Source organism: Chrysochloris asiatica, unplaced genomic scaffold, assembly GCF_000296735.1.
Source record: "Chrysochloris asiatica unplaced genomic scaffold, ChrAsi1.0 scaffold00235, whole genome shotgun sequence".
Classification (NCBI taxonomy): domain Eukaryota; kingdom Metazoa; phylum Chordata; class Mammalia; order Afrosoricida; family Chrysochloridae; genus Chrysochloris; species Chrysochloris asiatica.
Genome location: NW_006408753.1, coordinates 885,415 through 893,413, shown reverse-complemented (window position 1 = coordinate 893,413; position 7,999 = coordinate 885,415).

Here is a 7,999-nt window from a genome sequence, read left to right as displayed (position 1 = left end):
TTTCTTTTAAGGTGTCTTTGGATAGACTGAAACCATTTAACTGTTGATCTGAGCATTTGAACCTCCCAGGGACTGTATTGTATTTCCAGCATGTGATAAGGGTGGAACAAAAGCAGAGATTCTTTAGAATGAGTTTGGAATGCTTAAGAAATTGGCATCAAGCTTCTGTGGGTGTAGGCTGAAGACGTGGTATTGAGCAAGAAGGTCCTAGGTAGTGGTATAGTTTCCCATATAAGGCCTGACAGGCTAGCAAATGTAGTAACATGTAGGACTTTTTGGGTAAGCCATATTTTAGTTTTATCTTCTCTTCTGTTTAATGATATGTGGTATCAAGTCAGTTCTTAGTCACAGAGACCCTATATAGGGTTTCTGAAGAGTGGCTGGTGGGTTTGAAATGTTAACCTTATGGTTCAAACCTACCTTGCAGCCCAGTGCATTATCCTGCAGTACGGTGTGATTTCACACAGCTGGTAAGTGACAGCATTCACATCCAAACTATGTCTGTCTGATTCAATCTATTTTAGCTGATGAAAAGATTTTGCCATTTTATTTTAGTACAAACTCCATAAAATAGGTTACATTGAAATTCTTTCATTAAAAGAAGTAAAAAGACCATGCATGCTACTCAGTTTTGTACTGAATTACCTAACTCTTATATTTCATGCTTGAATTTTACAAACAGAAAAGCTATTTCAGCATTTTTTATGATCTAATAAGAGATCATGCTTAAGGAAGGTCAATTTATATTCCAAAATAATTAAGAATGTTTTCAAATGTAAAATATGATCATCTAGCTCAAAGAACAGTTCAATGAAAACTCCTGTGATTCAAAAGTTAGATATACTAAATCCTAAGGTATCATCTGGAGTCCTAGTGTGGCACTGTGTGTTAATGTGCCAGACTACAAAGCTGTTTGAACTTCAAGATTGGAAGTTCAAGCTCACCAGCTGCCCCTCGGAAACACTATACAGGGTCGCTATGGGTCAGAAATGACTCGACAGCATTTGACAACAACACAAGCTATCACCTGTGTTTTAAGAATTACTTCTGTTTAACCTATTGGAATCTGTAGTCTCTAACTGCACTCACCTGCTTAGTGAATTTCAATATTATATCTGAATTAGGTGAGTGCATGGAGAAAAAACTGTGTTGCTGAATTTTCAGGCTAAGAAATATGTTGGAGGGTGGATTGGGAACAGGATGGATATGGAATGAAAGCATATAAGAGGTAGGAAATTAGAGGATAGTAAGCAATTGAAACTCATCTGAGTAAAAGCAAAAGCAATTTTAGTGCAGTGTGAACCATTAAGTCAGCATTGAATGTCACTGGTTACTATAGGAACTTGGGTAATGGAAAATGAAAACAGCTGGATTTATGATGCCCGTGAATGTGTTAAACAGCTGTCTACTCATTGCCAGTGAACACTACTGAGATTGGTAAATGGAGGGTATTTTACAGACAAGTATGTGGGTTAGAAAATGAGCAAGTTGATAAACTCAGATTTTAAGACACAAATTAAATGTTTTTAAATTATTTAACTTGTGGTCACTCCTTAATAAACTTTGGTTTATCCTAAGAATTAAAAATTGTAAAGCTTCTATGTTTAAGAAAAGGATATTGTCATATTAAGCTGAATTAGGACTTTGACAAAGGAAGACTACAAAAATTACTGGAAACTAGCCACATTTAAATTACTATCTCAAATGACTACAGAAAACCTAAAATGATGTAATAATAATTTTACTTTGGAAAAGCAAAAGGAGTAATTGATTCTACCTCATAGTGACCCTGTACAGGGTTTCTAAGCAACAACTAGGGGTTTGAACCACTGACTGACTTTGCAGTTAGTAGTCCAATGCTTAATAATCTACAGTTCTGACCCATAGCGTGCCTGTATAGGGTTTCCAAGGAGCAGCTGGTAAGCCTTAACTGCCAACCTTGTGGATCAAACCAACTTTGCAGTCAAGCACGTAAAAGCACAGAACGACACCAGGATATCTATAATTGATTATTAATAAAGGGATGCTTATCTCAAAGTTACTCTCTCATTTCTGTTTTTCTATATTCATGATCAGGGGTCAGTGATAGTTCCATGAAGAATTCTCAACTTCCTTGGGAGAGATAGCCCTGTGCAACCACCATCCCTCTGCTAGTGAAGTTTTACATGCTGCGGTTTCCTATTGTAATGCTGTAGGATAAGCACTGGACTGGTAACCCCCAGATTTGTGGTTCAAACCTACCAACTGCTCCTCAGAAATTCTACATAGGGTTGCTATAAGTTGGTACCCACTCCACGGCACTTAGAAAAAAACAAAACAACATTGATGATGCTGAACTGATGTCAGTGGTGTTTCCAAACTAAGACAAACTAGAAAGAAAGGCCTGGCAATTTAATTCCAAAACTCAACCAATGAAAACCCCCAAGATAACAATGGTCTGCCCCCAACCAATCATAAAGATAATGAAAAGATTGGTCAGTGTTTGGTTCCATTGTGCATAGGGTCACCATGCCTCAGGGTCAACTCAACAGTAGCTTACAGCAGTCCCCATGATTACTGTGTGAATTGAGGTGCTAACACAAGGATCATTACAATAACAGCCTCAACTGTTTTCTTTTAGCATTCCCCCCAAGCGATTCTCCAGTGCCCTCCAAACTATCTTTCAAAAGGTAAAGCTAACCTCATCACTCCCTACTGAAATATACAATTACCAAAGTGAGCAGAATACAATTTAAACTGCTTGTCCTGAGCATACATGTGTTTATAATCTGGATCCAGTACACAGTTAGTTTCATCCTTAAGAGTGGTGGTGGTGGTGACGCTGTGCCACCGTGATGGTACTGAATCACTGCGACGCTGTATAGGGTTTCCAAGGCTTTATGGGAGCAGACAGCCTCATCTTTCTCCTGCGGAACAACTGGTAGAATCAAACTACTGACCTTGTAGGTAACAGTCCAGCTCATTATTCATGATGCTATCAGGGCTCCTTTGTAATACTAGGGTGGTCATATGTTTTAAATTTCATTACAAAATTCTTTTGAAAGTGATACTAAAGACCTTTTAATAATTATCCTATAACAATAAGCTTAAACCATACTGTTCAAGGGCAAATCAGAGACTATGATCAAACGATTTCAGCACAAACGTCCTTATTTAAACAGTTCCATGACTCTCAGAAGATACATCAGTTGTTCCTTCCTTTGTGATGTGATGGAATTTGGAGTGTCTCCACACAAGAGAAATTTTGCGTATTTTTACAATATTTTCCTCACTTGACTCAGATGTCAAGAAGTCAAATATTATGCTTTAAGCATCTTTTCATTCTGGGTACCAAGCACAGCACCAGATATTTATAAAAAGTACTGAGTGTATCTTGGTGGCGACTTAACATTGAGTCAGAGAACTGACAGAGTAAGTGGTAAAGTAATGTCAAAAAGTAGATAAAGACTCAGATAAACCCTTAAAATAATGTTATCTGGGGACTGTATATGAGTATTCATCCAAAGGAGACAGGTATCATGTATGAATGAACAGTTTTGCTTATCAATTTTTCATAGAAAATTTTCAAAGAACATTATTCTTTGCATTTACATGTAAGAAATAAATCTTGGCATGCCTTGCTTTTGCAAATAATGCATTTGCATTATCCTTTCATGATTTTAAATAGTATTATACTGAAACAAAATATACAAATAAAAATATTCAAAATCCTGGTTGAAAAATACTTTACAACATGTGAAATGGTATTTATCATGATCCTCAAAGCACTGCATTCCCAGTGTCACCAGGACTCTAGCATCTCTTCTCAAATTCTAAGTTATAATTGATATACAAATATGGTGCTGAGGGTTAATGCACTAGACTGTAAAATTGGTTCGAGCCTTAAGGCTGGCAGTTCAAGCTCACTAGCTGCTCCTAAGGTACCCTAAACAGGGTCAGAACTGAATTGACAGCACTTAACAACAACAACAATACTCGACAAAGTTCCTACTTCACTCCTTACTCACATTTTGTCTTCTGTGTGATGTTTCTAACACAGGAACACCACAGCTCATTCTGTGTAACCACAGGAGAAATAAGTGAACGTAAGCTATAACTCTAATGGAAACATTTATACGCCCCAAATTGTGTATCTTCAGGGACCGTGATGGAAAAGCATCCGCTCTTCAAGTCTATTTTGTTTTGCCAAAGCATTATAATTCATTTGATTTAGAATGATATAAAATACTTTAAAATTACAACCAGAGAAAGTGTACACACAGACAAGTCTTTGATTTATTATGTTTACTAAATTTGGAAATCTTCATGAGGCAAATACTTTGGAGCAGATATCAAAAGCTGGTTATCTTTGTTACCTAATCTAGGGTGGCTACCCACATTAATAGTGGGGGTCAGGGTTTGTATCATCATAGCAATTTTCATGTGTTGCTGTATTCAATGCTTACCTTGTTGTATCATCCCCCTTTGTAAAACTTGCCGCTCTGGTAGCATTGTTGTTACAAATCGTTCCACTAACCTCAAGGTTGGCAGTTTGAAACTACCAGCTGTTCCATGGGAGAAAGATGAGGCTTTCTGGCCTCGGAAACCCTGTGCAAGGTCACTATGAGTTGGAACTGACTCCACAGTAGTTAACACCAACAACAAGGTTAGTTCTTTTGTTCCAAGGAACAATGTCTAGGATCAAAGTAACTATTTTCATTTGAAGAAAATTTCAGAGAAATGATATCTAAAAGTAAGAGTGGGAAATGATAGTCTGGTTCTACTGACCTAAACAAAATGGAGTTGGTTTAGTCATTGAGTCTCACGTGAAGACCCTGCAAATGAGGAAGTTTATACATTGGCTGGGATGACCCTGTGGTCCTAGAAGAAGGACAGAACAAGGAGAATATAATGTGCTTAAACCCACCCAGATAGTTATATCAGGAATTAAGCAGACACCCTAAAGGTATAATGTTTAAAAAGGATCAGTGCCTGATGATTTCGTTTTTCCCTGCAAAAAGGAAAGTTTGAGGACAGTGCCTGACTGTTCCTTTTCTCCCCTGAAAGATGCTGAATTTCTGTTAATAAACTTTGGATTGGATCTCAAAAAAAAAAAAAGAAAAAATATTTTCATGAATTTCTCAGTCATACAGTTATACTGTAGTTCATATAACTAATGCCTTTCTGGTAAACATTTAGATTATATCTAATGTTTCGCTATTGTCAACTCCCTCTTTAGTCTTTTCCATTCAGCTATCCAGAATCTTCTTGGATTCCTGGTATAGTGCTGTGGAATAAAGCACTGTACTGCAAGGTTGGTTTGAACCACAAGGTCATTGATTCAAATTCACCAGCCGCTGCTTGGAAACTCTATATAGGGTCGCTATGAGTCAGAACTGACTGGATGACTCTTAAAAATAACATCCAGAATATTAGAGTTCTGGTGGCACTGTGGACTAAGTACTGGGCTGCTAATTAAAAGGTGAGTGGTTCAAACCCACCAATTACTCCACAGGAGAAACATGAGGCTATCTTTTATAGGAAAAATTGACAGTCTCCAGAACACTAATGGACAAATTTACCCTCTCCAATGTAGGGTTGTTATAAGTTGAAACTGATTAAATGGCAGTGGGTATGGTTTTATGGTTTTATCCAGAATCCTTTTTCTGTTATAAATAAGTCCCCTTAGGTAATCAACCTTCCCAGAGAATCACCTCCACTGCTATAGTTCATGTGTCATGCAGAAAGATGAAAGGCAAAAGGCTCACTGGAGTTTTATTTGCTGTTTATGAAAAGATGAGCAATGTCTCTTAGAATATGTTAGCCAATGTAGTATTTCATCCCCCCTCCATAATTATTATCTATTTACTAGTGAGAATTATTATATCATCCATTATACTCATTAACAAGTAAAGTAAAGCAGGGAGTGAAAACCCAGTGCTAACGTGCTAATAAGCTAATCTTTGGTGCTAGGGATAAAGAAAGTTAAAGTACTTGCAATAGTGCCTCTGGAATATGGGCTTGCTAAATTAAAGGAGCTCTGGTAGCGTAGTAGTTACGAATTGGGCTGCGAACCTTAAGGTCAGCTGTTCAAAACTACCAGCCACTCCATGGGAGAAAGATGAGGCTTTCTAATCCTGTAAAGATTTACACCCTCGGAAACCCTGTACAGGGTCGCTATGGGTCGGAACCGACTCAACTGTACTTAACAACAATTAAATGCTAGTTGACCACCTTGGAGTATAAATATTGGGTTAGGACAACTGACTGCCTTTAGGGTAGAGATTAAAGCTAACCACTGCACATTTACATCATATTGTTTATGCTGAAGTGTTGTAAAGCAGATTATAAACATCGTAACACCCACTATCACACCTGCATATAAACAGACTGAAGGATAAAACTCCCTCCAAACATCCTGTAGCTGACTCCTCCATGGAATCAGAAAATGTATTTATTTTCTGACTCATTTTGATGCAGTTTAAAATGTGGTCTCTACAATCAATACTTATGATGAGAGTAAAGGAAACACATTTGACATACCTGTCCAAATGCTAAGCAGTACACTTCAGAGGAAAATGTTTCTTCACATCTTTATTATGTCATCAGTTTGTGACCTAAAGCATAAATATAAGTTTCTTCAAAGTGTTTCTTTTTATTAACCAGGGAGAAAATAAATAAGAACTTTCAGTATTCTAGGATGCAATGGTTTCTTCTATAATATTATCATATTAATCCTTGCATTGGCAATGAAAAAGAGGTAGCATTATTGTTGTTTAATCCTGAATAAGATATTAGCAAAGTTAATCTGAGATGTACTTACAACTGGTAGTATTAATAAAGTTCTCAAAATGGTGGTATAAATATAGAAATTTCTTTTGGAAGTCTAAACATCATAGATCAACACGAGGTATAGCTTATTGAAATACATTTTGATATACATCCCTTCCATTTGTCTTAGTTATAAGTATTAGTCAATTTCATATCTCAAATATAGTTTTCTGTGTAATACTTGCTTGAAATACTGTATGTGACAAGGAAAGACTCTTGAATGTTAAATACCAAATATTTGCTCAATTCTTATAAAATAAAGTATAAGAAAAATTGATTCTTTAATAACAAGAGCAAATGTTAATATATCCAGGTTGTAATTCTCCGTATTAATACAATACAATACAATACAATACAATATAATAAATATAATATAATATAATAATAATGAACAACACATATACCTGATCAACTGTGTGGAAGCAGCTATGTTCACCACTATACTACCAACAATGATCCAGCAGTTTAGGAGGTAGCATATGATCAAGAACCAATGGTATGATATTATCTGGGAACACCATGGACAATTGGCATGCCACAATTACACAAACACAATGTTCTACATCCTACTTTTATGAGTAGCAACTGGGATCTTAAAGTCTCATGAGCAGCTATTTCAGGTCTAACTATGGGTCTTTTCATGGTTGGAGGAAAGAAAAGTGATGAGAACTAAATATACTTGGAACCAATTAGTCCAATAGTCTAATGGAACATATGAACATCAGCCCCCCAGAACCCCAAGACCAGAAAACTAGATGGTGCCCTCTACCACTACCAACAGTTCTGAAAGGGATCACATTGGAAGGTCTAGGATAGAGTAGGAGTGATACAAAACTCAAATTATAAAAAAGACTAGGCTTATTGGTCAGAAAGAGGTTGAAAGGGGTTCTAGAACTTGCCCAGTGAAATAGGCCTCTTGCGGAGCCTTTGCAGTATATAGGACTTTAGGTGGAATCCTGAGCCCCATCAAGAACCTTCTGAGGTAGGATATTCCCACTTGAATGGAAATGCAGACCAGCCACATAAACTATGTACTCCTGTGTTGGCACTGTAATATAAACACTGGACTGGGAACTCAAAGGCAGACTATTCAAATTTAGTAGCCCGATTCGTAACCACTATACTACCAGAGCTCTCTCTCTCTCTCCATATATATATAATATAATATATATATCCTATATACTATATA